This window comes from Eschrichtius robustus, chromosome 10 (assembly GCF_028021215.1).
Source record: "Eschrichtius robustus isolate mEscRob2 chromosome 10, mEscRob2.pri, whole genome shotgun sequence".
In the NCBI taxonomy this organism is placed as follows: Eukaryota; Metazoa; Chordata; class Mammalia; order Artiodactyla; family Eschrichtiidae; genus Eschrichtius; species Eschrichtius robustus.
In genome coordinates, this window is record NC_090833.1 from 22,191,903 (window position 1) to 22,204,909 (window position 13,007).

The window sequence follows — 13,007 nt, forward strand, 5'->3', positions numbered from 1 at the left end:
AAGGTAGACAAGGTTCTTAATCTCAAGGAGCATATATTCTGGTGGAGGATGACAGACAATAAACAAGCAAATAAACTTTTAAGAAATAATAAATTCTTTTAAGAAAATGGAACAAAATAAAGTTAAAAATATACTATGATATAGCATATATCATACTATATATGTGTATGTATATTATATGTACATATATGTATATTATATATATAAGAAAGAGAGAGAACAGAATTAATGCAAACACATAGGAGAGTTGCCGAACTTGAAATTATCAGAGTCAAGGACAAGTGTTAGGGTCATTGACTAATTATTCTAGGAGGAATTAACATCTAAAGTGACTTTAAAGGAAAAATAGAGGATAATTTGAGGGGTGGGAGTAAGGGAGAAGTTTTGGGATAAGGGAGTGGTGGCGTAAGTACCAAGAAGAGAAAAAGAGACAGTCAAGGAAAAAAATGTGATTTTTTTTTTTTTTAAAGAACAAGTTTATTTTCCCAGTCTTAGGCATATTGCTAATTATACCATGTCCACCTCCCCCTTCCCTCTAGCCACTCCTTCCCCCTATGGTTCATATCCCAACCTGAACTTTAAAGGTTCTTTTTTTGTTTGTTTGTTTTGGCTTTTTTTGTTTTGGTTTGGTTTGTTTTTTTGGCCTGCATTGTAGCATGCAGGATCTTCGTTCCCTGACCAGGGATTGAACCAGTGCCCTGGTGGAACCCTGCAGTGGAAGCGCAGAGTCTTAACCACTGGACTGCCAGGGAAGTCCCATGTGAAGCTTTTCAAGAAGTAAAAGACAACCCATATGGCTGGGATGGGGGTGGGGCTGGGGGATGAGGAGTGGAGGGGATGAAACTGGAAAAAGCCAGATTATGAGGGGTCATTTTGTTCCATGTTGAAGAAATAGCTATTTATCCTAAGAGCAATGGAGAGCCAGTGTAGAGTTTTTAAGTAATAAAGTGACACCGTAAGATTTGCATTTCAGAACAATTACTCTGCCTGAGAAAATGAGCTGGGAGATATCAGGAAGACGGTTATGAGACAGTTATAAGAGTCCAAGTAAGAGATGCTACAGGCGTGTTTCAAGGTAGTAGCATTGAGAATGGAGAAAAGTTGAGACGCATTTATGAAGCAAAATGGGCAGTATTTAATCATTGGTTCTGGAGGAGTGAAGGAGAGCACTGAGTCCTGATAACGCTAAGGTTTCTAGATTAGGAAATCAGGTGCCATTCCTGAAATAAGGAACACAAGGAAAGTAAACTTACAGTGTAAGATGATGCATTCATTTGAGACGTGTTGTGTTTGAGATGCCAGCCATCTCCACATCAGATCATGTCGTTTCCATACTTGAAACATTTGATGATTCTCATTGAATCTTGTCTCCCAAGAGGCTCTTCAGCTATGCAGGTTTCCCAGCCCACTTCCTTCGTGCACATTCCTCCTATAGAAGCTCATTGCTGCCTGTTCAGGGCTCTCCTTCCCAAACAGAAGGAGTTCCCATGCTGCCTGGAGATAAAGGAAATTTTCTACATTACAAATTTGGTCATGTTACTCTTACCCAACTTCACCCTCAGATTAGAGTTCAAATACCTTAACGTGGCTCTCAGAATTCCATAACAACCTAGGGTCTCCCATGCTTTGCTTCTGCTCATACTGGTCCCTCTGCCTAAAATATCATCCCTCTCCCACTTCAAGGCCTTCCAACCTCCTATAACCTACCAGACCTAGCCTAACCAGCTCCTCTCTTTGGACTCTTCCCTTCCCAGGTTTTAGTCCCAGAGCTGATTTAGAGCTCCGTAGTCAAGCTAAAACTAAGGTAGGGAAGGCTCACTTCAAAGCAGACAGAACTTTAGTCTGTGGCTGTTATGAATTTTATTGCCTCTGAGCTGCAAAGCCCATCATCCCTTGCCCCAGGGAACAGCACTTTGCAGACTGCATTTCCCTGTTGCCAGCTGGCTGGATGTTAAACTCTGCCAGTAGAGGGTGCTTGAAGCACACTGTAAGGCTGGAAAAGGAAAAGGGGACTTTTTTTTCCCTCAAGTAAACAGGTCTATGTGCAGATTTCTCTGTGTGGCATCAGTTTTCTTTGCCACCACATTGGTGATGACTCCTGTTGTGGGTCGAATTGTGTCTCCCCAAAAAGATATGTTCAAGTCCTAACCTCTGGTACCAGTGAATATGACTTTATTTGGAAACAGGGTCTTTGCAGATGTAATCAGTTAAAATGAAGTCACTGAATCCAGTGACCTTATAAGAGGAGAAAACAGAGACGTGCACACAGGGAAGACAACCATGTGAAGGCAGAAGCAGAAATTGGAGTTATGCTACCACAAGGCAGGGAACACCAAGGATTGCCAGCAACCACTGAAAGCTAGGAGAGAGGCATGGAAGAGATTCTCCCTCAGAGGTCCCAAGAGGACCCAACCCTGCCAACACCTTGATTTCAGACTTATAACCTCTAGAACTGTGAAACAAAAGTGTGTGTGCACTTTAAAATGGCTAAGGTGGTAGATTTTGTTATGTTTATACATAACAAAAAAAAATTTTTTTTAATGCATTTTAAATTTATTTATTTATTTATGGCTGTGTTGGGTCTTCGTTTCTGTGAGAGGGCTTTCTCCAGTTGCGGCAAGCGGGGGCCACTCTTCATCGCAGTGCGCGGGCCTCTCACTATCGCGGCCTTCCTTGTTGCGGAGCACGGGCTCCAGACGCGGAGGCTCAGTAGTTGTGGCTCACGGGCCCAGTTGCTCCGCGGCATGTGGGATCTTCCCAGACCAGGGCTCGAACCCGTGTGCCCTGCATTGGCAGGCAGACTCTCAACCACTGTGCCACCAGGGAAGCCCTCAAAAAAATTTTTTTTAAAAATAGTAAATGCAAAGGGTAGCTACTACCCCTGCGACTGAGGGAAATGTAAATAAATAAGGAACTAAGAAACTCAGAGGAGGCTCTTGCCCCAAGTCTGAGATTAATTTTTTTTTATTGTGGAAAAATACACATAACAAAATTTACCATCTGAACCAGTGTATGTATGTATGTATTTATGCTGATGTATAATTGACATGCAGTATTATATTAGTTTCAGGCATACCATTTTAAAGTGAGTGTACAATCCAGCGGCATGAAGTACTTTCACAAAGTTGTGCAACCATCACCACGATCTAGTTTCGGAAACTTTCATCACTCCAGAAGGAAATCCTGTACCTATAAAGCGTGCATTTACTACTTCTTTCCTCTGTACCCCTTAGAGTTCTCTTTTACCCCTTTTGATTATTAACCATGGCCAGCATCATCAAGGAGGATGCCTAAGCTGGGGTTAGAACTCTGAGAGAAGGTAAGACAAACTAGATGGCAACCAGGGAGGAGCACAGAAGGGCCAGGCCAGGTAAGAGTCAGATGGTAGACTAGTCATGGGGGTGCTACATCCTGGGCAGAATTACCCTGCTCAGAGGGGTGGATGATGTGTTTGAAAAGTGTTGACCTGCTCAGGTTTCATTTCATCTGTCTCATTGTAGAAAACTCCATGAAACAGAATCTAGAATAAAATATTAGGAAAACCACCAAATAGATAGTAAGTTGAAAACATGGATGGGATGCAGAAGTTCCTAGAAATATATAAAATGCCAAAAGTGGTGCTTGTATAAATATTAAGGAAACTGAAAAAGTCATCAGACTGTCATCAGACTGTTGATGACCAAAAAAGTCATCAGACTGTTCTCCTGAAAAGAACAAGTTGTTACCAAAAAAATAGACAACTTTCAAAACCTGCCTACTTGTTTCATGAAGTTAGTGTAATATAGATTCCAAAACCAGATAAGGGTAAGACAAGAAAAAAATAACAGCTAATTGAATCCAACAGTATTTGTAAAAAGCCCTACATCTTGATCCAATAGGAATGGATGTACTACTAACTGCAGCCACAGGGCTATCCCATTTGTCATGTTTTCCCCACAACCTTTTTTTTTTTTAATTTGGTTGTGCTGGGTCTTAGTTGCGGCAGACGGGCTCCTTCCTTGTGGCTCACGGGCTCCTTAGTTGCGGCTTGCCGGCTCCTTAGTTGTGTCTCGAGGGCTCCTTAGTTGTGGCATGCGAACTCTTAGTTGCAGCATGCATGTGGGATCCAGTTCCCTGACCAGGGATCGAACCCGGGCCCCCTGCATTGGGAGCGTGGAGTCTTAACCACTGCGCCTCCAGGGAAGTCCCTTTCCCCACAACCGTTGTCCACGGAGCAGAACTTCTTCTTTCCTGACTTTCTTTCCCAAGGCTGTACTAGAAGAAGCAGGGAGGCTTATCACTCATTGGTTCTTTTCATACTAGAACCCGGGGAATGGGGTTTAAGAGCTATTACCTACTGTGGCTCAACTGCTTAGGTAAAAACACGTTCAATAAATCAACAAAACCCCAACACAATTAGGGTTGTGGTGGTGACCAATATTAAATTATTTAAGCAATAACATCTGAAACCAAAACATCCTTATTATCTAATCTCTGGCCTTTGGCTGTATTTATTTTAGTCCAAATTTCAAGATTAGATGAGCAAACATGGAATTTTGAGATGTAGCCTATACATTCTATTCCTTAGTTATCTCTTCCTTGGATTTCTTTATAAAAGGAGAAACGATAGCATAGTAAACAGTGATTTCCTCACAGACAATCTCTAGTCAAATGACCTCAGTGAGTTAGTAGACTTATAGCCTAAAACAGAGTTCATGATTAGCAACTTGATCACAGCTGAATTTTGGATTCTGGTAACTGAGATTGACCTCTACAGCATTTCTAAGTTTTGATAAACAGTATTGGAAAGTCATATGGAATACAATTAATTTTCTAGTATCAGTATGGACTTGAAACTTCCATAAACTTAATTTTATTTCATTTGATGTTAACTTGTCACAGACTAAGCACACATACTTATTCCAAAATAGAAGTCTCTATTAACAGTAACATTTGCAGATTTGCAAGTACACTCACAACTAATTCACACACATTGCAGGAAGTCTCAAAATCTTTCTTTTCCAAATGAAGAAAAAAATGCTCAATGAATATATATTTTAAAAATAAAATCATGGATTAAAAAGCTATCTCAACTTGAGTATGTTGGTGACTTTAACAATACAACACCAAAAGCACAATCCATGAAAGACATGATTGATAAGTTGGACTTCATTAAAATTTAAAAACTTCTGCTTTGTGAAAGACAGTGTTGAGAGAATGAGAAGACAAGCCACAAACTGGGAGAAAATATTTGCAAAAGACGCATCTGATAAAGAACTGTTAGCCAAAATATACAGAGAACTCTTAAAACTCAACAATGAGAAAATGAAAGACCTGATTAAAAGATGGGCCAAAAATCTTAAGGGACACCTCAACAAGGAAGATATACAGATGGCAAATAAACATATGAAAAGATGTTCCACATCATATGTCATCAGGGAAATGCAAATTGAAACAACGAGATATCACTACACATTTATTAGAATGGCTAAAATCCGGAACACTGACAACACCAAACGCTGAGGCGGATGTGGAGCAGTGGGGGCTCTCATTCACTGCTAGTGGAAGTGCAAAAAGGTACAGTCACTTTGGAAGACAGTTTGGCATTTTCTTATAAAACTAAACATACTCTTACCTTACACTCCAGCAATTGCACTCCCTGGTATTTACCCCGAGGAGTTCAAAATGTGTCCACACAAAAACCTGCATATGGATGTTTATAGCAGCTTTATTCATAGCTGCCAAAACTTGGAAGCACTAAGTTTGTCCTTCAGTAAGTAAATGGATAAATGTGGTACATCCAGGCGATGGAATAATATTCAGGGTTAAAAAGAAGTGAGCTATCAAGCCATGAAAAGACATGAAGGAACTTTAAATGCATATTACTGAGTGAAAGAAACCAATTTGAAAAGGCTACATACTGTATGATTCCAACTATATGACATTCTGGAAAAGGCAAAACTATGGAGACAGCAAAAAAAAAAAAAATCAGTGGTTGTCAGGGTTTGGGAGAGGGAGGGATGAATAGACAAAGCACAGAGGATTTTTAGGGCAGTGAAAATACTCTCTATGATATTATAATGATGGACACATGTCATTATACATTCGTCCAAACAAACAGAATGTTATACAGGAATGAATGAGCCCTAGTGTAAACTATGGACTTTGGGTGATTGGGATGTGTCAGTGTAGATTCATCAATTGTAACCAATGTCCCACTCTGGTGGGGGGATGTTGATAATGCGGGAGGCTGTGCATGTGTGGGAAAGGGGTGTATGGGAACTCTCTGTACCTTCCCCCCCCCCCCTCAATTTTGTTGTGAACCTAAAACTGCTCTAAAAAATTGTCTGTAAATAAACACTAAGGCCATAATGCCTTAGCATTCAATAAATACTTTCTGAATGATGAATAAATTGATTAATCTGCCAGGCAAAAAATCTGGGTAAAACAATTTGGATTCAGTTGGCTTTGTCTACATATCCAGTGACAAAACAGTAAAGATAAAAAATTGCTCTACACAACATTGTAAAACAACTATACCCCAATTTAAAAAAAGAAAGAAAAAAAATTACTAAGGCAAAAAAAAAATTGCTCTAATCATAAACTTTAGCCTAATGGATCTACTGTCCAACTACAGCAGTAAGGTTGTTATAATTCATACTTTCAGATAGCTGACCCTTGTACTACCATGCTGGGTGACTAATGATTGGTTGACCAAAATGCACAGACCAATGCAGATGTATCGATAATCTCCATTTACCTGAAATGAGAGAAGACCTCTTGTTATAATCTCTGGGTACAAGACTTTTAAAAGTTCTTTCCATTCAAACTGAGTATACTTTCTTCATACTTCCATTGACTTGCTTGGCCTAAAAGTTGATTTGTATTAAGTGAGCAAAAGTTACACCTACACACTCACAAATCAATAGTTGAAAAACAACCATTCCATATATGACTTTTGGATATTGGAGTATTTTAAAGTACACTATACTTATAAGGCAAGGAATTGATACTATAAGATCATTTTTTTAAAATAAAGAATATTTTTAAACTGGGCTGGGAGTAGGGGCTAAGTCAAAGCCAGCATTACTCTTGAACTTCCTTTGGTCATGTCTCTAGCCCAGAGGTCTGCTAGTGTGAGTGAGGTGGTTTATATAGTTGGAATATCATGAATTGCATTGCCAACCCCATTTTTAAATTTTGTCAGACTGGTATGAATATAACCTCTCTTCTGCTTTCTTGATGTATGCCTCCTTTTTTAAGAGTTAATATCTGTTTCCTCCTTACCTCTTCTATCAGCCATCCACTTAAAGAATGGAGGGGGGAGGGGATTCTGTCAATATTCCTTCCAGTCTTTTTCACATCCACTTGCCCTTTACTGTCCGGCCCACTCAGTCACTTCTGTGGAGAAACTCATTTTACAATCCTCCCACTCCTCCAGCATCCTTATTTAGAGCAGGCGGAAAAATCACACAACTCACACAGGCCACTCCTAGTGGGTTTATTACCTGGACCCACTAGGTCATCAGGGAGACAGAGGCCAGCTGCTTACTTGCTGACCACCAGAGAGCCACAGATAGAATCTGGTTGAGCAGAGATTCTAGAGGGATCTCACCCTGGCCCCATATCTCTCCAACTGGTTACAATGCATCCAACAGAGACTACGCCAGTTCCAAAATCATCCACTGAAGAATGCTACCCATCCCTGCACAGTCTGCTACAGGTGTCTAATGGCTTAATTCCACAATTTAGAATGGTTCCAATTTTTCTTAGCCTTCCTTCAGAATTCATGAATGAAGCACTTTTTAAAACCAAGCATCTACAAAGGGAAGATAAACCTATCTGATTGGTTGCCTAGACAAAAGGGGAAAGCTAAACATAGCTCCAATGCCCATTCCCTTGGCATGCTTCTTAATGGGTTGGTGGTTAAGAGGATTTTGAGCCAAACACACAATTGATACACTGGTGTTTGGCTTCTTTTTTTTTTTTTTTTTTAATGGGAAAAGCACGAACGCAGTCCCCCACTACCACAAATTATGCAGTCGAGTTTCCCACATTTGGGGAAATTGCAGGGGTCAGCACATCCGGAGTGCAATGGATAAGTTTGGCTTCATTTTTAAAGGGAGGAGAAAGATTTGCAAAGAAAAATCTCCAATGTGTAGGCTAACACCTATTTACTTTTAGTCTGAATAATCTGTGAAGTTAGGTAAACAGTCATTTCAGAAATATTCTCTATAATAAGGTTTTATACGGGAAGCTTAAGGACACGTGGATCTACTAATTAGCATAACATCCACTCAGGTGTCTGGCTCCAGATTGTAGGCAGAAGATGTAAATTTGGGAGCCTTTATAAGTGTTTTCTGTCTTTTTATTTGCAGTGAAAATCTTCGAGTTGTTACAGAAGAGGTTAGTTATGCAGGAGAAAAGAAATAACCCAAGTAAGCCCAAGAAGGTTAGAAGAGTTGGGATCCGAGTACTACTTTAACCTTTCATAGGAGAGACACTTCCTCCATCATTGCAGGAAGAAAAGATGGGTGCAGATGCAGAGAAGTTGGTAGCTTTGACCACGAAAAGACAAGGTCTCTGATCTAGTGGCTTCTGTTTTCTCAATGAAGCGTAAGATAAGAGTATCTATTGAGGGCTGAAGTGTGAGAACAGAAGTGAAAGTATAAAATTGTTATCACATTGTGTGAGAAAGCAAATTTACTGGAGAATCCTGGAGTTGCTGGACAGGGTTGAGTGTGCCTACACATTGTCTATCATAAAGTAAAACCAGTCAGTGTGGTTGTGTGATTTTTCACAGTGTTCAGCTGTTCATGAGAAGGAGTGGAAAAGTCAGTGGTTGGTTTTATTCGGGGATTTATGCCAAGGTGATTGAGAGAGGAAGAGAGAAGCAAGGAAGCTGAAGGCATTTGCCAGGGAATAATTACAATGGAGCACGTTGGAATCTTATCTGAACTAAACTGGACTAAAAATGTCCACTATGATTATGGTAATAAAAGGCCCAAAAGTCAAAACCAGGGAAAGAAGAGCACATAAAGGAATTCCCTGGCTGCCCAGTGGTTAGGACTCCACGCTTTCACTGCCAAGGGCCCAGGTTCAACCCCTGCCAGGGGAACTAAGATCCTGCAAGCTTTGAGGCGCGGCCGATAAAAAAAAAGGACATAAATCAAAGATGCATAAAGGACCCTTAATAAGGATATTAAAATTGAGCTTTGCGCTCTGCCAAATCCTCATTGCTTGTTCCTTTCCTGGTAAGAGGCTTTTCAACACGCCTGTCAAGTGCAGTGAGGGCATTAGCAAAAAGCACCAGCTTTGCATTTCAGCCTCAGCCAAAACAAGCATGCCCAGAAGTGTCCAGCTAGAACCCTCAGCCTCTGCTATGAGGACCCAACCAAGAGATGTTTCTTCTCCCAAGTCTTTCAGAAAGATAAAAGAATATAGACCACTTTCTTACTGACTCACTTTTTTCCTGGCCAAAAGCTTCTAGCTGGGCATGCAGTTATCTAGCAGAGAAATGGGTGCTTGTTATTAAACCCCACTCCCACGGACACAGAATTTGGGAGGGCCAGCATGGAGCTTGTGGGACACAGGCAAAATGAGGTTGTCCCACGGCCACGTGGAGGTGAGGAGATGCAGATGTGGAATTGTGTGCAGCAGACAATTAAGCATCAGGTACAAGGTAATGAGACGGCAAGCAGAGACCCCAGAACGGATTTTATGGCTTCAGAATGCCAGGCAGGAGCTGGGAGACATTTCCTGGGATGCTGGAGTCTAGCCCACAGTGATGTGTAATGAGGAGAGTATTAGGGGCCACAAGGCCATTTAGATTGCACACATGCACACACACATACACCCTCACACCCAGATCACCATTAACAAAGCAGAACTAGTATTTCCCTGGGTTCCCCGCACTGAAAGCTATCACACTGTACTTCTCAAACTGTAAAATGTACATCTGAATCGCCTGAGGATCTTGTTTAAAATGTAATTTCTGAATCAGTAGGTCTGAACTGAGACTCGAGATTCTGCATTTCTAACAGACTCCCAGCTGCTGGTCCAGGGACCGCACTCGGGGGAGCAAGGCTCCAGTACTCTTAACGGTGACCCCTTCCCACAACCATTCCTCTGTGTGCTGGGATGTACCATGAGTCCAGCTTCTCTTTTTTTTTTTTTTTTTAAGCGAGTGAGTTTTTTTTTTGTTTTTTTTTTATTTATTTATTTTTGGCTGTGTTGGGTTTTCGTTTCTGTGCGAGGGCTTTCTCTAGTTGCGGCAAGCGGGGGCCACTCTTCATCACTGTGCGCGGGCCTCTCACTATCGTGGCCTCTCTCGTTGCGGAGCACAGGCTCCAGACGCGCAGGCTCAGTAATTGTGGCTCACGGGCCCAGTCTCTCCGCGGCATGTGGGATCTTCCCAGACCAGGGCTCGAACCCATGTCCCCTGCATTGGCAGGCAGACTCTCAACCACTGCTCCACCAGGGAAGCCCCCAACTTCTCTTGAATAACATTCTCTTGTTATCTATTCTGTGCCCTCATTGAATTTGGCTTACCAAAGAACGGTAAAAGACAGAGCAGATACACTGGGTCCAGAGGGCCCTGGCCTGACGACTTGCATCCTTTGAAAGAACCCAAGTAGCTGTCCTCTGGCTTTAGACTTGGTCCTGTGTAAATTACGGTGGGAGAACCAGGCAGTGTCCACCGCTTGGATTTTCTCTCTGGAGCTAGTACCAGTCATCATTCTTCTAATAGTGTTTGCCCCTCCAGAGGGTTTCCCTTCTTGGTGGCCTATATTCTCTTAGGAATGAGTCAGTCATCAAGATGTCAGTGGTGCTGAGTGGGTTGAGGAAGTAACAGGGGCAAAACTACAGTTGCTATGAAATAAGGTGTTCTGAAGGAGGATGCTGGGAATTGTGCATCATATGCTGGAATGGTGAGGAAGGGGTCAACTGAGATCCTGGAGGAAGTTCAGAAATGCAAATTCTCTTCAAACCTTCTGCAGCTCTACCATTTGGCCACTGATTAGTGGTTTTGAATAATGGCCAGGTGGATTCAGATTCCAAAGGTCATTAATAGTACCCTTCAAACCAGAAGATAAGACGGGGACCATGGTTGCATGTGGGAGCGGCTGGATGGTGCCGAGGTTGTGCAATAAGAAAACTATGAATTGGATCCTTTCAAATATTCATTTAGAGATGGGAGTGAAAAATGAAATTACTCTTTCTTTTGGCCACGCGGCTCGTGGGGTCTTAGTTCCCTGACCAGGGATGGAACCCAGGCCCTTGGCAATGAAAGCACAGAGTCCTAACTACTGGACCACCAGGGTATTCCCTGAAATTACTTTTTAATTACTTTAATTAAATTACTTTGGTTGACAAAATGCACTTCTTTAAACATGACTGCATGCTTCTGAACCCTGTAATTGTCAAGAACTGTGAAGGGGCTGAGATTTTTAACCTTCCTTTTGCCTGCCACACAGATGCTGGTAGAAGACTCAAAACTCCTGGGTCAGAGACAAAGGACTTTATTGCTTATGGCACGGCAAGCAGCATGAGGTTCATGTTCATGTTGGTTTCCTCTTGCCACCCCCAAGTTCACAGGGGAAAGACAGAGGGGCCCATGTGAATGCCATGCTTGCAGAGGATTTGCATCACAGCTGAGGAGCTCTGAGCTTAGGGAACCCAAATCTTGATAATAGACATTTTCACCAAAGGAAGACATTATTACACTAGAAAGAAAACAAAACTGCCCCCTGCTCTGGAGGGAGACCCTGTATCTTCCAAGGCTGTTTGCTATACAAACATCTTGGAGAAAATAGTCCAGAACAAAGGTGGTCAGTGCCTCTGCTCCCAAGACATGCAGAAACATGGAGAATTGTCTCCCAACAAAAATAATAGTAGGCTACACTCCTATAGCTTACTGTGCATTAAGAGCAGTTCTAAGTGCTTTGGTGCTTTATATACATTATCTCACTTAATCCTCACAATAACTCTGTGAGGTTATCCCCATTTCACAGATGAGAACATTGAATTTTATAATGATACAGAATGCTAGAGAGTCATGGAAAGGGCATGATGTTTATTTTTAACAAGCCCCACAGGTTATTCTGATAGACACCAAACCTTAAGAATCACTAATTTAAAAGATAAGCATCACCTTTTTAATTCCGTTCACTATTTAGCAAAACTTTTTACTCTTCTCTATATTTATGCTTACCTAATAAAGCCAAGAATTTTATTTCCTTTTATTTAAAACATAGGATTTTGAGTTCTTACTGTGTAAGGAAGACAGAATCAAAAAGGAAAAAAGCATAGATTGTTTGCAATAAAAATGTGTAAAGAAAGTACAAGCTTTGAAAGGACTGGCTCATTATATTAACAAACACAACATGTATTTAAATGAAAAGAAAATCACAAGATTGCCAACATTCCCAAGTTTACACTCAGTATGTTCTTAGTGGAAAAATATATTTTCTCACATGATTGTGATAGCCCTGAATGTTGCAAATCTGCAAAAGGTCAGCATTAAAAATGCTACGGATGGAGTTATGTCAGGGAGTAAGTATATAACTTACAGGAAAAATTCAAGGTTCATTTATTTTGGCACTAAAAGTATGCAAGGTAAAAAAGAAGTTTGCAGGGTGATGACCCTGGGTTTTTGTGTGCTTGTTTGTTTACAGTTCAGAGCTTTCTTTACTGGATTGAGAAATGTGTGCATATTTCCCCACAATGGTGACGTGGCAAGGTGTCATACTCATCCATATATCTTTGGGAAGGGTTCCTTTTCGCAGTTTCGTTAATTTAAACCATTTGTCTAAACTACCTGTTTTTACTTATTTTTTCTTTCAAAGTCAATGTACTTTCATATTTTTTACAGTAATTACACAAGTTAATTAGACTGAGCAGCCTTCTCCTAGCAGGAGTCAGATGGCACACCCACCCAGAGGGCAGTGTGCAGGGAAAAAGGAAACCAACAGGGCCTGGGAAGACCCCTTGGGCCCAAAGTGGTCAGGGGAGGGAGGTGTGCCCTG

General features: G+C 41.3%; 1 non-coding gene across 1 annotated transcript; it reads right to left on the reverse strand.

Moving 5' to 3' along the window:
- Positions 1 to 7,975: 7,975 nt before the first annotated feature.
- LOC137771051 (U1 spliceosomal RNA) lies at positions 7,976 to 8,141 on the reverse strand. Its single transcript, XR_011075272.1, has one exon. It is a non-coding gene; the product is annotated as a U1 spliceosomal RNA (small nuclear RNA).
- Between the last annotated feature and the right edge of the window lie 4,866 nt (positions 8,142 to 13,007).